Here is a 19153-nt window from a genome sequence, read left to right as displayed (position 1 = left end):
ATTTTTATCTAAACCCCTCTTGAAGGTGGCTATACTTGTGGCCGCCACCACCTCCTGTGGCAGTGAATTCCACATGTTAATCACCCTTTGGGTGAAGAAGTACTTCCTTTTATCCGTCTTTACTTCCTTTTATCCGACATTACGTGGTGCAAAAATTACACAGAAGAATTCTACTTACGACGAGCATTACACAGTAGTATAGACTACAGTCCCGAGTCATTTATCCAAATTTTTTTTAACAGTGCCACCTGTGCAGAAAAGCCCTCCTGAATAATTCAGTTCTGCATAGTTTGCAGAAAGCAAAGACCAATTAACTCTTGACCTAGGAGGGCTAAATGCTTTTGACCATAATTAGAAGCAAGGGATATGTATTTGGCGCATGTTCTGAGGTTTATAGCACTGCCGTCCAGGATGCAGACAGGTTCCTGAGGCTGAGCTGTAATAAATCCTAAACGAAAACTGACCTGAATTGGTGCGAGTGACTCAAACTCTTCCGTTGCCTTCTGCCCCCCCCGCCCCCATGAGGAGGGAGAAGGGGAAACGGACTGGGTTTTTTTCTCTTCAAGGATTTAAGCCTTTTCTGTATTCTATGAAAACAAACTGATTCTGTAACAGGAGTACAACTCCCCTCATGCCTCAGACCTCTGTTGTCCCACAGGCCTGGGGCAGAAGGCACTGGGACTTTTCTCGTGGATTCCCCCAGTTGGCCTGGGTCCTTTGACAGTCTGCACTTATTTCGACTGCATCAATCACATCCCCGGGGATTTTTCAGAGTTCTTGAAAGATGGTAGGAAGGAAAACGCTTGTGATCAGATGTGCATGAGCGACTGAAGGTGTTTTTGCTGCCTTTGAGACCTCTCCCCAGACCAGATGGATGCCTGCAAACACTACCTCCCTCTCCGACCTCCCCCCTCTAGAGTATCGGCCCAGCACCTCAAAGGTTATTATAAGCAGCCTTCTTCCTGCTGAAACTTGCTGAGTAAGGCATTTCTCCTTCCTTCAAAGGGATGTCTTTTAGCAACAGAGGAAGAGGCCAGATGTGCCTGGCTCTGTCTACCTTGACGTCAGGAGCACTTCAGCCTGTGCCCTTCACTGGGCCCCCTCCGCACATCTCTTTGGGGTCTGATGATTGCCTCCACTCTCCTGTGGGACAATTTCTCTGCTGGAGCCTGGAGGTGTGACCCAGTTCTGTTGAAAGGCAGGTTATCTTTGTGGTGGATTCTAAGTGCAGATTTGAATTTGTGGCACAGTCACCGGGGGGCGGGGGGTGAGGAACATTCACGTGTAGGGGGACAATGCTCCCACTATAAGCACAGGCAGCTTCAAGAGGGGGTTGGATAAGCATCTGGAGCAGAAGTTCATCAGTGGCTATTAGCCACATTGTACTGTTGGAACTCTCTGTCTGGGGCAGTGATGCTATGTATTCTTGGTGCTTGGGGGGCACAGAGGGGGGGGGCTTCTAGCCCCACTGGTGGACCTCCTGATGGCACCTGGGTTTTCTGGCTACTGTGTGACACAGAGTGTTGGACTGGATGGGCCTATGGCCTGATCCAACAAGGCTTCTCTTATGTTCTTCTGTGACACAGAGTGTTGGACTGGAGGGGCCATTGGCCTGATCCAACATGGCTTCTCTTATGTTCTTCTGTGACACAGAGTGTTGGACTGGATGGGCCTATGGCCTGATCCAACAAGGCTTCTCTTATGTTCTTCTGTGACACAGAGTGTTGGACTGGATGGGCCTATGGCCTGATCCAACAAGGCTTCTCTTATGTTCTTCTGTGACACAGAGTGTTGGACTGGAGGGGCCATTGGCCTGATCCAACATGGCTTCTCTTATGTTCTTATGTCTGGGGCAGTGATGCTATGTATTCTTGGTGCTTGGGGGGCACAGAGGGGGGGGGCTTCTAGCCCCAATGGTGGACCTCCTGATGGCACCTGGGTTTTCTGGCTACTGTGTGACACAGAGTGTTGGACTGGATGGGCCTCTGGCCTGATCCAACAAGGCTTCTCTTATGTTCTTATGTCTGGGGCAGTGATGCTATGTATTCTTGGTGCTTGGGGGGCACAGAGGGGGGGGCTTCTAGCCCCAATGGTGGACCTCCTGATGCCACCTGGGTTTTCTGGCTACTGTGTGACACAGAGTGTTGGACTGGATGGGCCTCTGGCCTGATCCAACAAGGCTTCTCTTATGTTCTTCTGTGACACAGAGTGTTGGACTGGAGGGGCCATTGGCCTGATCCAACATGGCTTCTCTTATGTTCTTATGTCTGGGGCAGTGATGCTATGTATTCTTGGTGCTTGGGGGGCACAGAGGGGGGGGGCTTCTAGCCCCAATGGTGGACCTCCTGATGGCACCTGGGTTTTCTGGCTACTGTGTGACACAGAGTGTTGGACTGGATGGGCCTCTGGCCTGATCCAACAAGGCTTCTCTTATGTTCTTCTGTGACACAGAGTGTTGGACTGGAGGGGCCATTGGCCTGATCCAACATGGCTTCTCTTATGTTCTTATGTCTGGGGCAGTGATGCTATGTATTCTTGGTGCTTGGGGGGCACAGAGGGGGGGGGGCTTCTAGCCCCAATGGTGGACCTCCTGATGGCACCTGGGTTTTCTGGCTACTGTGTGACACAGAGTATTGGACTGGATGGGCCTCTGGCCTGATCCAACAAGGCTTCTCTTATGTTCTTCTGTGACACAGAGTGTTGGACTGGAGGGGCCATTGGCCTGATCCAACATGGCTTCTCTTATGTTCTTATGTCTGGGGCAGTGATGCTATGTATTCTTGGTGCTTGGGGGGGGGGGGCACAGTGGGAGGGCTTCTAGTGTCCTGGCCCCACTGATGGACCTTCTGATGGCACTTGGGGTTTTTGGACACTGCATGTAGGGAGTGTTGGACTGGATGGGCCATTGGCCTGATCCAACATGGCTTCTCTTATGTTCTCTAAGCTGTGGAGTCTTGAGAGCAAAAATTCTACTTTGTGAGCTACTGGCACTAAAGTTGGGAGGGGTGCCGTTTGGCTACTGCATAAATTAGCTTGCTCTGGGGCCATTTTCCCTGAACTAAGACAAAAATGTGTGAGCTGGAGACCAAAAGCCCAGGCAGGGTTTCCCCCACCTGGGAGGGGGAACCTCCCCCAATATTGTCGGCATGATAACATCACCCAGAAGTGACGTCATCATGCCGGTGGCGTTGCGCAGCGACCACTCTAGGTACTTCCGGGAAAACTCTATGGTTTTCCCAGATGCTGTAGCTATTTGGGAGGGGGAACTCTATGGTACAATAGGTACCATAGAGCTTTCCTTCCCAGATGTCTAAAGCGTCTGGGAAAACCATAGAGTTTTCCCCGAAACGCCTAGAGAGGCCATGAGTGGTGTGATGGCGTCACTTCTGGGGAGGAGAGGGGATTTGGCAACCCTACTGAGCTAGCTCACACTAACTCCGCTTACAGGGGAAACTGTTAGGGGACCACTTAGGGGGTGTTGACACTTCACTAAATAGTGTGCTTTGCAACTGGATTTTTACTACATGTGGTGTCCTTAGTGTCAAAGAGGCAAGTGCAGTTGTAGAAGGAAAACCCTGCATAAGACATCTGAATGCATGCACTTCTATCACACGGCCAGAAGAGGGATTCTCTCCAACACAGCATTTTAAAGAAATGTTTTTTGAATACCTGAAATAATCCCAAAAATCATTGTTCTGTTTAGTTTCTTACCAATACAGCCAGGGACTACGGTTTATTGTTTTAGGGTCAGGACCAGCTCAAAACTATCTGTTTAGTTTCTTAATAATACTGCAAGTGGCTATGGTTTATTGTTTGGGGGTCAGGGAGAGCTCAAAGATAGCCCCTACAGAGAGATATTTTTAATGGACCTGAAGAACATATTTAACTTTCCCTCCAGAAGCAGGCTTTGGGTCCCTTTGGGACATGTCCATAATTCTGTGTTAAATGCAGAAACCCAGAAGAACATATTATCTGGGTACAAAACTGAGAACTGTGGCTTTCATCGAACAAAAGAAATTTCTAGCCCAGAAGCAAAAACATAAGTTTAAAAGTGGGTGAAATATCAGAAACCAGAAGAAGGGAGTTGGTTTTTATACCTCACTTTTCTCTATTTTAAGAGCCCCGTGGCACAGAGTGTTAAAGCTGCAGTACTGCATTCCTAAGCTCTGCTCACGGCCTGAGTTCGATCCCCAGTGGAAGCTGGGTTTTCAGGTAGCCGGCTCGAGGTTGACTCAGCCTTTCATCTTTCTGAGGTGGGTCAAATGAGTCCCCAGCTTGCTGTGGGGGGGGGGGAGGTGTAGAGGACTGGGGAAGGCAATGGCAAACCACCCTGTAAAAAGTCTGCCATGAAAACGTCGTGAAAGCAACGTCACCCCAGAGTTGGAAACAACTGCTGCTTGCACAGGGGACCTTTCCTTTCCTTTCTCTATCCTAAAAAGTCTCTGGGCAGCTTCCAATCCCCCCCCCCCAATCCTCTCCCCACAACAGGCCCCTTGTGGGGTAGGTGGGGCTGAGAGAGCACTAAAAGAACTGTGACTGGCCCGAGGTCACCCAGCAGGCCTCATGCGGAGAAGGAGGGGGGAATCCGACCTGGTTCTCCAGATGAGAGCCCACTGCTCTCAACCACCACACCATGAAGGCTCTCCAGAGGGATTTGCAGTGAATGGGGTGGTGTGGAGCCCACTGACACACCCTTTGGGTTAAGGTTGCCAACTCTGGGTTGGGAATTTTTTTGGGTGATTTGGGGGTGGAGCGAGAGGAGGGCAGGGTGGGTCCTCAGTGGGGGAAAATGCCAAAGCATCATAAGAACCTAAGAGAAGCTATGTTGGGTCAGGCCAATGGCCCATCCAGTCCAACACTTTGTGTCACACAGTGGCCAAAAAAACGACAACAGGTGCCATCAGGAGGTCTGTCAGTGGGGCCAGGACACTAGAAGCCCTCCCACTGTTGCCCCCCCCCCACAAGCACCAAGAATACAGAGCATCACTGCCCCAGACATAAAAACCTAAGAGAAGCCATCTTGGGTTAAGCCAATGGTCCATTCCAGTCCAACACTCTGGGTCACACAGTGGCCAAAAAAGCCCAGGTGCCATCAGGAGGTCCACCAGTGGGGCTAGAAGCCCTTCCACTGTGCCCCCTCAAGCACCAGAATACAGAGCATCACTGCCCCAAACATAAGAACATAAGAGAAGCCATGCTGGATCAGGCCAATGTCCCAAAAATCAGGGATAGTGATGCTCTGTATTCATCCATCCAGTCCAAAACTCTGTGTCACACAGTGGCCAAAAAAGGCAAGGTGCCATCAGGAGGTCTGTCAGTGGGGCCAGGACACTAGAAATCCTCCCACTGTTGCCCTCCCCCCAAACACCAAGAATACAGAGCATTACTATCCCAGACATAAGAATATAAGAGAAGCCATGTTGGGTCAGGCCAATGGCCCATCCAGTCTCACACTCTGTATCACACAGTGGACAAAAAAGCCCAGGTGCCACCAGTGAGGCTAGAAGCCCTTCCACTGTGCCCCCCCAAGTAGCAGAATACAAAGCATCACTGCCCAGGACATAAGAACATAAGAGAAGCCATGTTGGGTCAGGCCAATGGCCCATCCAGTCCAACACTCTGTGTCACACAGTGGCCAAAAAATGCAGGCGCCATCAGAAGGCCCATCAGTGGGACCAGGACACTAGAAGCCCTCCCACTGTGCCCCCCCCCCAAGCACCAAGAATACAGAGCATCACTGCCCCAGACGTATAAACATAAGAGAAGCCATGTTGGATCAGGCCAATGGCCATCCAGTCCAACACTCTGTGTCACACAGTGGTCAAAAAAGCTCAGGTGCCATCAGGAGGTCCATCAGTGCGGCCAGGACACTAGAAGCCCCACCACTGTGCACCCCCAAGCACCAAGAATACAGAGCATCGCTACCCCAGAGAAAAGAACATAAGAGAGGCCATGTTGGATCAGGCCAATGGTCCATCCAGTCCAACACTCTGTGTCACACAGTGGCCAAAAAGCCCAGGTGCCATCAGGAGGTCCATTAGTGAGGCCAGGACACTAGAAGCCCTCCCACTGTGCCCCCCCACAAGCACCAAGAATTCAGAGCATCGCTTCCCCCAGATAGAGAGTTCTGTCTATACCTTGTGGCTAATAGCCACTGATGGACCTCTTTCTCTACCTTCTCTAACCCATCCACCATGCATATCCATTCACTCTCAAAAGCAGCCATTTCCCCCAGGGGAACGGATCTCTGTAGTTTGAAGATCAGTTTTCATTTGGAGAGATCTCCCTGCCTCACCTGAAGATTGGCAACCCCATCCTGCTATCTCGTTTCTGCTACCCATCTTCCACACAACCACTGCAGTCTTATGAGACAAGTGCCTGGTTTTAATTTTAAATCTACTGAAATTCTCAAGGTGCTGAATTTTGTCGCCGAACCGTACTATGAGCCTGCATGGCGTGACTCTGGGATCACCACAGGCACACAACCTGGACCCCAAGCTTTCAGTAATCACTATTTGCCTCCATTTCCTTTTACAAAGTGCAGATTCACATTTGCTCCATGGACCCCTGCCTCACATCACACATGGGGAGATTTCAGGGTTGCCAGACCTGGAATAAAACCGTAAAAAAAGGGCCACACATCCTCTTTATTTTATTGTATTTCTTATTTGGAGTAGCAGATTGGAATGTAATGCAATGAACAGTAGAACGTAATGTAATTTGGAATGGCAGATTGGAATTAATTGAGACTAAACTCAGTTAAATTCTTAACTTCCCACAATTACGACTGATGCTTTTACACATTTATCTATTTTGACATATTTTTGCTTCACTGTTCCCGCCCCACACCCCCTTAACTAAACCCAGGAGTGAAATTCTAGCAGGAGTTCCTTTGCCTATTAGGCCACACACCCCTGATGCAGCCAATCCTCCAGGAGCTTACAAGGCTCTTTTTTTTGTAAGCTCTCAGAGGATTGGTTACATCAGCGGTGTGTGGCCTAATATGCAAAGGAGCTCCTGCTAGAATTCCACCCCTGAATAAACCCAAACAAATGTTGACAATATAAACTTAGCTTGTTATTCCTGTTTTATCTTTGCATATCTTAAAACATCTTCATCATGTTGTATGCTAATTTGTTGGTCAGCCTCAGTTTAAATGTTTGAACTGTTCCCTTCTATTTCAATGTATCTGACGAAGTGTGCATGCACACAAAAGCTCCTTCCGTGAAGAAAACTTTGCTGGTCTTCAAGGGACTCAAACTTTGTTCCACTGCTTCAGACCAACATGGTGGTTGCCCATAAGAACATAAGAGAAGCCATGTTGGATCAGGCCAATGGCCCATCCAGTCCAACACTCTGTGTCACACAGTGGCAAAAATTTTATATATACACACACACTGTGGCTAATAGCCCACTGATGGACCTGTGCCCCATATTTTTATGTAAACCCCTCTTGAAGGTGGCTATGCTTGTGGCCGCCACCACCTCCTGTGGCACTGAATTCCACGTGTTAATCACCCTTTGGGTGAAGAAGTACTTCCTTTCATCCGTTTTAACCTGTCTGCTCAGCAATTTCATCGAATGCCCACCTGGATCTATTTCCATTTCATTGTATCTGAAGAAGCACGTGCGTGCACGAAAGCTTATATCTTGAATAAAACTTTGCTGGTCTTAAATGTGCCACTAAATATGTCTAGGCAGGGGTGGCCAAACTGCGGCTCAGGAGCCACATGTGGCTCTCAAAGCCCCCATGGCCCCATCAACCAGCTTGGAAAAGGCATTTAGCTCTTCAAATCACTTCAGCTGGCAGCTTGGAGAATGCATTTCAAGTTAAAGTTGCTTTATTTCCACCTCTCCCTCCCCAATCTGTTTTCCTTCCTTCCTTCCTTCCTTCCTTCCTTCCTTCCTTCCTTCCTTCCTTCCTTCCTTCCTTCCTTCCTTCCTTCCTTCCTTCCTTCCTTCCTTCCTTCCTTCCTCTGACATTCACGTCTTGTGGCTCTCAAACTTCTGACATTTATTCTGTGTGGCTCTTACGTTAAGCAAGTTTGGCCACCCCTGGCCTAAGGGCTATTAAACTCTCCACAGGGCCAGCGGGCTACTGGACAAATCCTCTACTAGTCCTGAGCAACATCCAGCCAAATTCCTTCCAGTCCGAGGCTTCAATCACAAGTCTAAAAATGTTGTGGAAGGGTTGGTTGAGGTCATTGGCCACTGGCTCTTTGATCGGCCCGTTTTTATCGGGCCTGTCCATCAACCAGGCCTCAGCCGCCAGCGGCCTTGACAGTCTCAGATTCCTCGGTGGTTTCACACTTGGCTAAGCGAAATAAATTCCAGACTGATAGAGGCCGGGAGAGAGGGTCCTATCATCCCTTTTCCCAGCCAGCCAAAGTTGACACACAAACCCCTTCATTACACACGGCGGCGTCGGCTTTCACAACAATGAGCCACTTATGTGGATCGGAGCACAACGGCACGGCCTGTTTAGTGCTGTTTAAATTCACAAAGGCTCGGTGCCAAGATCCAACCCACCGAGTTACATTATCACAGTTGGGTTCAGTCAGCCACATAAAGGGGGCCTTTTGGAAGGGTTTTAAAAGAGAAAGGGAACCCCCCCCCCTTTTTTTGGCATCCAATAAACTTGCAGCATTTGCATGGCAGGGTGGCACGCTGACTGTTGCGCTAGTGCATGCAGCCAGAACAAACACTTGATCACCTTCCGAAGCCAGCATGGCCCACAAGAGGAAAGGTTTCAACCAGAGGTGTTAAACCAGATGACTGTACATTTGCAGCCACAAGTGACTCAGGAGCAGGCCTCAGATTCAGCAGGAGCTCACAGAAGCGCAGCTCCTGAACCTTTCTGAGGGTTCTTCCTCCCCACTGCCCTTGTCCATTGAATGGTAGGTGAAGCTGCAGAACAATCCCTGGATTAGGAGAGCGGGCAGCCAGCCAGCCACCAGGGGCTTTGCCATGCCCCCAGCAGCCCTCATGAACCCCTGGAGAAGCTCACGCCACCCTTTCTCCACTTCTTATGTGATTCTGGGCTGTGGGTGGCTTGCTGGCCTTTTAACTGTGGTTGAGGGTCAGCCAAGGAGAGCCCCAGGTGAGAGAAGCCTGCTTGGGTTGGCTGGATTTCTAGCCAGCCCAAGCAGGCCTTGCTTGCCCAGGGCTCTCCTTTCTTGCGTCGGGTTGCTTTTGGCTGCAGGGATATGCTAATAAGTTATGCTCATGAGCTCCACCACCTATTTTTCTGCTTAGGAGAGATCCAGTCCCATAGCTTGCAAGGCCACAAGTTATTGCTTAGATAAAAGCTCATGGGCAGGCTTGCCAGTCTCCAGGTCCTGGCAGGGGATCCCCCGATTTTGCAGGCTACTCCTCCTTTGCAGGCTGGCTGGTGGGAGGAAGCCCCGCCCCAACAGCCACCATGTGCCTTTAAATCTGTGCAGGCTTAGAAGACACTTGGAAACCGCTTGTGTTTTGGAAGGTGTGTGTGCCTTTAAATCTCAGTAGGTGGGAAGCTGGATGGTGCAGGGGCAAGCAGGCAGAGCCACATGGATCTTCCTGGTGAATGTGTGAAGCTGTGAGAAAGGAAAGGAAAACAGTCCCTCCGTTTGTTTTGCATTCATTTCAGAAGTTGTGTGTATAGTAAAATGGAGTTAACTAGAACCTGATAATGGGATGGAGGAAAACTCCACCTCCTAGGCTGCTCTCCTTTCATTTTCCTGTTAGTCTGAAGAAGTTGGTTGAAATACAGCAGGTCTTACATTCAGCAACTCCCATGAGTAAATTTCCCCAATGAGATCAAAAAAGTGTGTGCTTGCAAACTGTTTCTTTTGGCTGCTATGTGATTGTGTGTGTGTGTTCACTTTCGTTTAGTGGAAGTGCAGCTGCTGGGGATGAGGAAATGAAAACTGTACGAAGGGGAACTGAACTGCTGCATTTTTATTTGTTTGTTTTAGGGAATGAATGGGAAAGTCCTTGACTCCACCCCCAAAGTCTCCAGGCTCCACCCACAACATCCCCAGATATGTTCTGAGTTGGACCTGGTAACCCTAGCTCATAGATGGGTGGTTATTAAATTCTGCTAGGTTCACTTCTACAGACCTATGGATCACCCTTAGAAACTTCTTTTAGTGCTGCAGCACATTTGTGGGGGACACATCAAGCAAGAAAAAACATCAAAGAACATTTAGACATGTGCAGAACGCCTGCATCCACAGAGTAAATGTAGGTAGCCTACTACTATGGATCTGGACAGCCTCCCCCCATAGAAGAAGAAGACTGCAGATTTATACCCTATCTTTCTCTCTGAATCAGAGTCTCAGAGTGGCTTACAATCTCCTATATCTTCTCCCCCCACAACAGACACCCTGTGAAGTGGGTGGAGCTGAGAGGGCTCTCACAGCAGCTGCCCTTTCAAGGACAGCTCTGCAAGAGCTATGGCTAACCCAAGGCCATTCCTGCAGCTGCAAGTGGAGGAATGGGGAATCAAACCTGGTTCTCCCAGATTTGAGTTCGCACACTTAACCACTACACCAAAATGGCTTTCTTGTCTTCCTTTGCCAGAGCAAAGGGTCATTCCTTTGCCAGACCCCTGGAGAGCAGGGGTCATTTTGTAGAAAAAGAGGTGCTGGAGCTTATTAGCACAACTCATGTGCATAACTCATTTGCATACGCCACACACCCCTAACATCACCGGAAGGTGGACTCAATCATACCATCTCAGCATCTACCTTAAAATGCTTCTTGAATTAGAATTGTCATGATAAAACTTTACTCCCATCATGCTTTTTAAATCACTTTCTTTTATGTGGCTACAGCGGGAGGAAGATTTCCATTTTGCTTTCTATTATTCTGATTATTTTCCCATTTTTCATGGGGCAAATATTAGAAATCTTAGCGTTCAGCAAAATTCTCACAGGGGGGGCTGAGCAACGGAGCCCAGAAGCAAGTATGGGGAGGAGAGAGGTAAGAAAGAAAGAGCACAACAAAATTTAGAGGTTCTAGAGCTCCGCTCCTTTGAGCTCCTGCCCAAAATGAGGCCTGGGTCCATTCCAGAACTTTTCCAGCATCTGCCCCAGTGCTCTGCGAGTGACGGCTGACGCGACAACTCCCTCCTGCTTTTGAGAAGAACTCACAAGTCTGCGAGGCACGAGGAAAGAGCAGGGCATAAACGCTTCAGTAAATAAATTGTTCTGCAGAGCTTATTGTTCTGAGGGACTGTTTTGCTCATGATCTGGTTACCGAATATTGGCTAGTTTTCTGCTGATGTGGAATGGGGTCTGGGACAGTGGTTTGCTATTCGCTGCCTGCCTCCCCTCCTCCCCCACAGCTGTCTTGAGCAATACTCCTTCTAAGCTGCGGAGTCTTGTGAGCGAAAATCCTGCTTCGTGAGCGAGTGGCATTAAAGTTGTGAGCTGCTGCATAAGTTAGAATCACAGAATCATAGAGTTTGAAGGGACCTCCAGGGTCATCTAGTCCACTCCCCCTGCACAACAGGAGAGCCAGTTTGGTGTAGTGGTTAAGTGTGCGGACTCTTATCTGGGAGAACCGGGTTTGATTCCCCACTCCTCCACTTGCGCCAGCTGGAATAGCCTTGGGTCAGCCACAGCTCTCAGAGGAGTTGTCCTTGAAAGGGCAGCTGCTGTGAGAGCCCGCTCCAGCCCCACCCACCTCACAGGGTGTCTGTTGTGGGGGAGGAAGGGAAAGGAGATTGTGAGCCGCTCTGAGTCTCTTCGGAGTGGAGGGCGGGATATAAATCCTATATCTTTATCTACCTCACAGGGTGTCTGTTGTGGGGGAGGAAGGTAAAGGAGATTGTGAGCCGCTCTGAGACTCTTCGGAGTGGAGGGTGGGATATAAATCCAATATCTTCATCTACCTGGATCGAGGCGGTGTAGCAGTGCTGATGTTATTAGATCTGTCGGCTGCATTTGATACGGTCGACCATCGGTTACTGATCCACCGCCTCGCCGACATTGGGGTTAAGGGGTCTGCTTTACAATGGCTCTCCTCTTTCCTCATGGGTCGGGGACAAAGGGTGGCGATCGGGGGTGAACGATCCCAGAGGCGCACACTAGATTGTGGGGTGCCTCAGGGAGCAGTCCTCTCCCCGATGTTATTTAACATCTATATGCGCCCCCTTGCCCAGATTGCCAGGAGGTTTGGGCTGGGTTGCCATCAATATGCAGATGACACCCAGCTCTATCTGCTAATGGACGGCCTGCCTGCCTCCCCCCCGGAAGACCTGGATCGGGCGTTACAGGCTATCGCAACGTGGCTTAGACTGAGTGGGCTGAAGCTGAATCCGGCAAAGACAGAGGTTCTCTGTGTGGGTCGCGGCGCTCCAGGGGGGGAAATATCCCTCCCGACCTTCCATGGTGTGCAGCTAAAGGTGGCGCAGCAGGTGAAGAGTCTGGGTGTCTTACTGGAGCCTTCATTATCAATGGAGGCCCAGATAACAGCCACTGCCAAGTCAGCATTCTTCCATCTGAGGCGGGCAAAGCAGCTGGCCCCTTTCCTGGAGCGTCGGGACCTAGCAACGGTGATCCATGCGACGGTCACCTCACGATTGGACTACTGTAACGCCCTCTACATGGGGCTGCCTCTGTGCCGGACCCGGAAGTTACAGCTAGTGCAGAACGCGGCGGCCAGGCTGTTGCTCGGTCTCCCAAGATGGGAACATGTACGGCCGGGGCTACGCGAACTGCACTGGTTACCGATTGTATACCGGGTCCAGTACAAAGTGCTGGTTATCACCTTTAAAGCCCTATATGGCCGAGGACCAGCCTACCTGAAGGACTGTCTCTCCCCGTATGAACCCCAGAGAGCACTGAGGTCAGTAGGAAAGAACAGACTGACTACCCCTGGGCCAAGACAAATTAAACTACAGAATACTCGCTCTCGGGCCTTTCCGGCCGCAGCCCCATATCTCTGGAACCAACTCCCAGAGGAGGTGCGGGCCCTGCGGAACCTTGATCAGTTCCGCAGGGCCTGCAAGACCACCCTTTTTAAATTAGCTTTTATGAATAACTGAATTATACCGACAACGAAGAAAATCCGCCATCAGTACTAACTAGAAGAGCGTCAAGGATAGTGTTATAATAAGTTTTAGTTAATTGTTTTAACAGGTTTTTAAGGTTAATTAATGTTTAATTTAATGTTTCTAATGTAACTGTTTTATTGTTTGGTGCACCATTGGTCATCGTATTGTTAGCCGCCCTGAGCCTGCTTCGGCAGGGGAGGGCGGGGTACAAATAAAAATTTATTATTATTATTATTATTATTATTATTATTATTATTATTATTATATTACCTCACAGGGTGTCTGTTGTGAGGGAGGAAGGTAAAGGAGATTGTGAGCCGCTTTGAGACTCTTCGGAGTGGAGGGTGGGATATAAATCCAGTATCTTCTTCTTCTTCACAACGTAGGAAACTCACAAATACCTCCCCTTACATTCACAGGATCTTCATTGCTGTCAGATGGCCATTCTGCCTCTGTTTCAAAACCTCCAAGGAAGGAGAGCCCGCCACCTCCCAAGGAGGAAGCCTGTTCCACTGAAGAACCGCTCTAATGGTCAGGAAGTTCTTCCTAATGTTGAGCCGGAAACTCTTTTGATTTAATTTCAACCCATTGGTTGTGGTCTGACCTTCCGGGGCCACAGAAAACAATTCCACACCATCCTCTATGGGACAGCCCTTCAAGTACTTGAAGATGGTGATCCTATCACCTCTCGGCTAAAGTTAGATTGCTCTGGGGCCATCTTTTCTGAGCTAAGGCAAAAATGTGTGAGTCAGAGGCGAAAAAACAGGGAGCTAGCTCACACTAACTCAGCTTAGAGGGAACAGTGGTCTCAAGCACAACATTTGCAAGGAAAGGTGGTTTTAGAAGTGTTTTAAATAAATAACATCTGAGATTAGGGACAGAGTCTTCTCCATGAAAGGATTGAAATTCCACCACACCTAAACCCCCGAACCTCTCTTTAAAAAGAAGCACCCGCCTTTTATGGGATACGACAAACAGCATTCAACCACTTTCCTAGCATCGTACACACAGAGCTCTGTAATTCACCTCTGCCTCCCAGTTATAGTGGTCAACAGGGGTGGAATTCTAGCAGGAGCTCCTTTGCATATTAGGCCACACCTCCCTGATGTAGCCAATCCTCCAATAACTTACAAGGCTCTTTTTTGTAAGCTCTTGGAGGATTGGCTACATTGAGGGGGCGTGGTTTAATATGCAAAGGAGCTCCTGCTAGAATTCCAGCCCTGGTCGTCAACAACTGTTCTTCACAGGTAAGAACCTCTCTTGCAAACAGCTTCCTGGGCAGACTCAGGACTTGCTTCTTCCCGCTTTCTTAGTCCTCAACTTGTCCAGGATAATTCTGGGAACTGGATTGTAGGAAGTTCCATTCCAGGGTTGCCTGGTAACCAGCAGGCGAACTGTGAGAAAGGGCTACATCCCAGGAGAAAAATGTGAAGAAAAACAGGGCCTCGGTTACTTAAAGGAAGGTTTGACTACAGAGTTCCTGGCCATTCCTAGAGCTACCCTGAAGTGACAAGGTAGCTCTAGCAATAGCTCTATGGTAGGATAATTACTTTTTAAAAATTTTCTTCCCAGAATTATCACAGCCCCTCTTTGCTGCGGCTTCTGCCTGCCGATCAGCTGACCATCGGAAGAGAAGGGCAGTGGTGGCCTGGAGGCCTCCCACTCAGCAGGGTTGCCAGCCTCCAGGTGGGGCCTGGAGATCTCCTGCTTTTACAACTGATCTCCAGCTGGCAGAGATCAGCTCCCCTGGTGAAAGTGGCTGTTTTGAAGGGTGGACTCCAGGGCTATTTTTGTAACAGGAACTCCTTTGCATACCCTGATGCAGCCAATCCCCCTGGAGCTCACAGTCGGCCCTGTACTACGAGCCCTGTAAGCTCCAGGAGGATTGGCTACATCAGGGAGGTGTGTGGCTTAATATGCAAAGGAGTTCCTGCTACAAAAAAAGCCCTGGGTGGACTCTATGTAGGGTTGCCAGTCTCCAGCTGGGGGAAGGGGATCCTCGGGTTTGGAGGCCCTCTCCCCACTTCAGGATCATCAGAAAGCAGGGGGGGGGGGAGGGAAATGTCTGCTGGGCACTCCATGATTCCCTATGGAGACCGATTCCCTTAGGATATAATGGAGAATTGATCTGCGGGTATCTGGGGCTCTGGGGGGGGGGCCCTGTTTTTTGAGGTAGGGGCACCAACTTTTCAGCATAGCATCCAGTGCCTCACTTTAAAACACCCTCCAAGTTTCAAAAAGGTTGGACACGGGGGTCCAATTCTATGAACCCCCAAATAAGGCGACCCTATCCCTCATTATTTCCAGTGGAGGGAAGGCATTTAAAAGGTGTGCGGTCCCTTTAAATGTGATGGCCAGAACTCCCTTTGGAGTTCAAGGATGCTTGTCACAACTTTGCTCCTGGCTCCACCTGCAAAGTCTCCTGGCTCCAACTCCAAAGTCCCCAGGAACTGGATTTGGCAACTCTATGGCATTATGGCATGCTGAGGCCCCTCCCCAAACCCCACCTTCTCCCGGATCCACCCCCAAAATCTCCAGGAATTCTCCAACACAGACCTAGCAACTTTATAAGTGGGCAATTGGGAAACCTACTCAGTTTCAAGATATATAAAAAGCAACCTAGACTAGTGGCACCTCCTCCCCCACCCCCCTACCTTGTGCACTGAATAGTAGGTGCAGTTGCATAACAATCCCTGGATTAGGAGAGCGGGCAGCCAGCCAACCACCATGGGCTTTGCCATGCCCCCCAGCAGCCTTCATTAACCCCTGGAGAAGTCCGCCCCACTCTTTCTCCACTTCTTATGTGATTTTGGGTAGCGGGTAGCTTACTGGCCTTTTGACTGTGGGGAGGGGTGGCCTAGAAGAGCCCCAGGTGAGCGAGGCCTGCTTGGGCTGGCTGGATCTATAGCCAGCCCAAGCAGGCCTCGCTCACCCGGGGCTCTCCTTTCTTATGTTGGGTTGCTTTTGGCTGGTGGGTGGGGCAGCATATGCTAATGCGTTATGCCACTGAGCTCCACCACCTATTTTTCTACAAAGCGACCCCTGCCTCCATGTATTAGAAACTGAGCTATGAAATAAAAGCAGACCCCTGAATGCTGCTCGTCTTCCTCCTCCAACGCATGAATTTTAAGCCATTTCCATAAGGTGAGGGGAAGGAGGTGGCTTAGCGATGAAGCAGCCCCTTTATATTTTGCGTGGGGTGAATATACAGAAGGCCACTTGATCTGGCTTGTCAAGACTTAAATTATACCCAGTCGGGTTAAACAGAAGCCTGAGAAGTGAAAGCTTTGGCGAAGGTCATGAAAAGCCATTTCCTCTGGTGAGCGAGCTTTTTCTCAAAGCCCGGACTGTCTAAAATCCTGTTTCTCGTTTAACAGGCAGGCCACGGACGGCGGCACTTGAAAGACCCCAGGGCAGGCACTTGATTGGTTTAAAACGGCAGCGTGGGTCAACAGGAGAGGAAGGAAAAGGCCAGGGGGGCTGACAGACACCATGTCACCGGGCCCAAGGTGGAGAAGGATGAGAGGAGAGAGCGACGCCTCCAGCTTGCTTGAGGGATAAAGAACAGAACCTTTGCAGGGATCCACCTAGGGTTGCCAATCCCCAGGTGGGGGCAGGGGATCCCCCAGTTTGGAGGCCCTCTCCCCGCTTCAGGGTCATCAGAAAGCGGGGGCAGGGGGGAGGGAAATATCTGCTGGGAACTTTATGATTCCCTATGGAGACGTATTCCCATAGGAAATAATGGAGAATGGATCCGTGAGTATCTGGGGCTCTGGGGAGGGGGCTGCTTTTTGAGGTAGAGGCCCCAAATTTGCAGCGGAGCATCTGGTGCCTCTCCCCAAAATACCCTCCAAGTTTCAAAAAGATTGGACCAGGGGGTCCAATTCTATGTGCCCCAAAAGAAGGTGCCCCTCTCCTTCATTATTTCCTATGGAAGGAAGGCATTTAAAAGGTGTTCAGTCCCTTTAAGTGTGATGGCCAGAACTCCCTTTGGAGTTCAATTGTGCTTGTCACACCCTTGCTCCTGGCTCCACCCCCGAAGTCTCCTGGCTCTACCCCCAGAGTCCCCAGATATTTCTTGAATTGGACTTGGCAACCCTAGATCCACCAAGCATACCTTGAAAAACTTCCGTCGCTCAGCTACTGCTGGGTCCCGGCTTCACTTCCCATGAAATATGAATTTCTTGGCTGCAAAGGAAGAGAAAAATATGTCAGGAATTTTTGTTTGGCTTGGCGGCTGCCGCTGCCCGAGATCAGAAGCTCATTCAAGCATCCAAGCTGGGCTGGACGTGAAGCGCGCGTTCTCCCTCGGCTGCGCTGCTGTCGGACGTGCACGGAACAGGGCTTCCCGAGAGACTAATGTACAGACGCGCTGGGCTGCTGGCTCTGAGTGACTCAACCAAGCTGGCTCCCGTTGGTGTGTTCCACACGGCGCTTCAGAGATCCCGGCCCTTCGCTTGGCTAGGAGACAGCTCCTCTTTATGTCTACCGCGAGCATCCCGTTTGAGCCATGGAGAGCCACCTGAAGGCACAGGGGTGGCCTCACCCACACAACATCTTTGGAGGCCGAGGCAACTGCAGCTTCCTGGGCCCAGGGCTCTGTCGCAACTGGAACTCTGCCCTGAGATCTCTCTCTGAGGGAGGCCATCCCTAAATGGGTCTGAGATATGCTACAGGTGCAACCAAGGCAGTCTCTAAAACAGGGGTTCCCAACTAGTGTTCCTCCTAAGCTGAGTATGAGCTAGCTCATAGCTTTTTAGCCTCCAGCTCACACATTTTTGTCCTAGCTCCGGGAAAAAGCGAAGTAATTGATGCAGTGGCTCACAACTTTAATGCCAGTAGCTCACGAAGTAGAAATTCTGTTCACAAGACTCCACAGCTTAGAGGGAGCATCGTTCCCAGTGTGGTGCCATGGAGGTACAACGTCCACCCACACCTTTCATGGTGCCCACCAAGTGTCTTTAGAAAGTAGGAAGGGCCAGGCGGACTTCAGATTGTCCATCGGCTGTGCAGATTTTTAAAAAACACTGCTTTGGCAGCAGCTGATGCCACAGCATAAAGATCTTACATAAGAGCATAAGAGAAGCCATGCGGGATCAGGCTAATGGCCCATCCAGTTTAACACTCTGTGTCACACAGTGGCCAAAACACCCAGGATCCATCAGGAGGTCCATCAGTGGGGCCAAGACACTAGAAGCGCTTCCACTCTTGTCCTTCCCAAACAGCAAGAATACAGAGCATCACTTGCCCCAGACAGAGAGTTCCAACAATACACTGTGGTTAAGAGACACTGATGGACCTCTGCTCCAGATGTTTATTCAATTCCCTCTTGAAGCTGGCTATGCTTGTAGCTGCCACCACCACCTGTGGCAGTGAATTCCCTGCATTAATCACCCTTTAGGTGAAGGACTTCCTTTTATCCATTCTAACCGGACTGCTCAGCAATTTCATAGAGTGCCCATGAGTTCTTGTATTGTGAGAAAGGGAGAAAAATACTTCTTTCTCTACCTTCTCTATCCCATTCATTATCTTGTAAACCTCTCTCATGTCACTGCTGAGTCAATGTTTCTCCAAGCTAAAGAGTTCCGAGCATTTTAACCTTTCTTCATAGATATCTTCACTGGATAGCTGAAGGGAAGCTGTTGCAGCTGTTCTGTGGCTGACTCCACCCCCTGTGGCAGCCATTTTTGTGGCTCTGCCCGCCAAAGGCTCCCACAGCCTCAAAAATGTTGGGGACCTTGGATGTAAAAGAAGCAACAGAACTCAGTGTATCACAGGACTTCTGCAACAGCTGCACTTAGAACTGCCAGCCTCCAGGTGGGGCCTGGAGATCTGCTTTTATGACTGATTTCCAACTGACAGAGATCAGCTCCCCTGCTAAAAAGATCAGCTCCCCTCTCCCAGATCCACCCCTAAAATCTCCAGGTATTTTCCAACACAGACCTCGCAACTCCGCTTTTGAGGAGGAGGGTGAAACTCCTGTTGTTTCCACCCTCTCCCAGATTCACCCCTAAACTCTATGGTTTCCCCAGACACTCTAGCAATTTGGGAGGGAAAACTCTATGGTACAATAGGTACCATAGAGTGTTTCCCTCCCAAAATGCTAGAGAA

General features: G+C 49.9%; 1 protein-coding gene across 1 annotated transcript in view; it reads right to left on the bottom strand.

Annotated features, from left to right (window-relative positions):
- The window catches only part of ZNF469 (zinc finger protein 469), a 566114-nt gene that overhangs the window by 16428 nt on the left and 530533 nt on the right, over positions 1-19153 (bottom strand). The window contains exon 3 of the mRNA XM_060253917.1: positions 17160-17230. The gene's annotated coding sequence lies outside the window, so the exon portion shown is untranslated. The remainder of the gene's footprint in view (positions 1-17159; positions 17231-19153) is intronic.

The sequence above is a fragment of the Heteronotia binoei genome, chromosome 14 (genome assembly GCF_032191835.1).
Source record: "Heteronotia binoei isolate CCM8104 ecotype False Entrance Well chromosome 14, APGP_CSIRO_Hbin_v1, whole genome shotgun sequence".
In the NCBI taxonomy this organism is placed as follows: Eukaryota; Metazoa; Chordata; class Lepidosauria; order Squamata; family Gekkonidae; genus Heteronotia; species Heteronotia binoei.
This window is presented reverse-complemented; position numbering and strand designations above follow the sequence as displayed.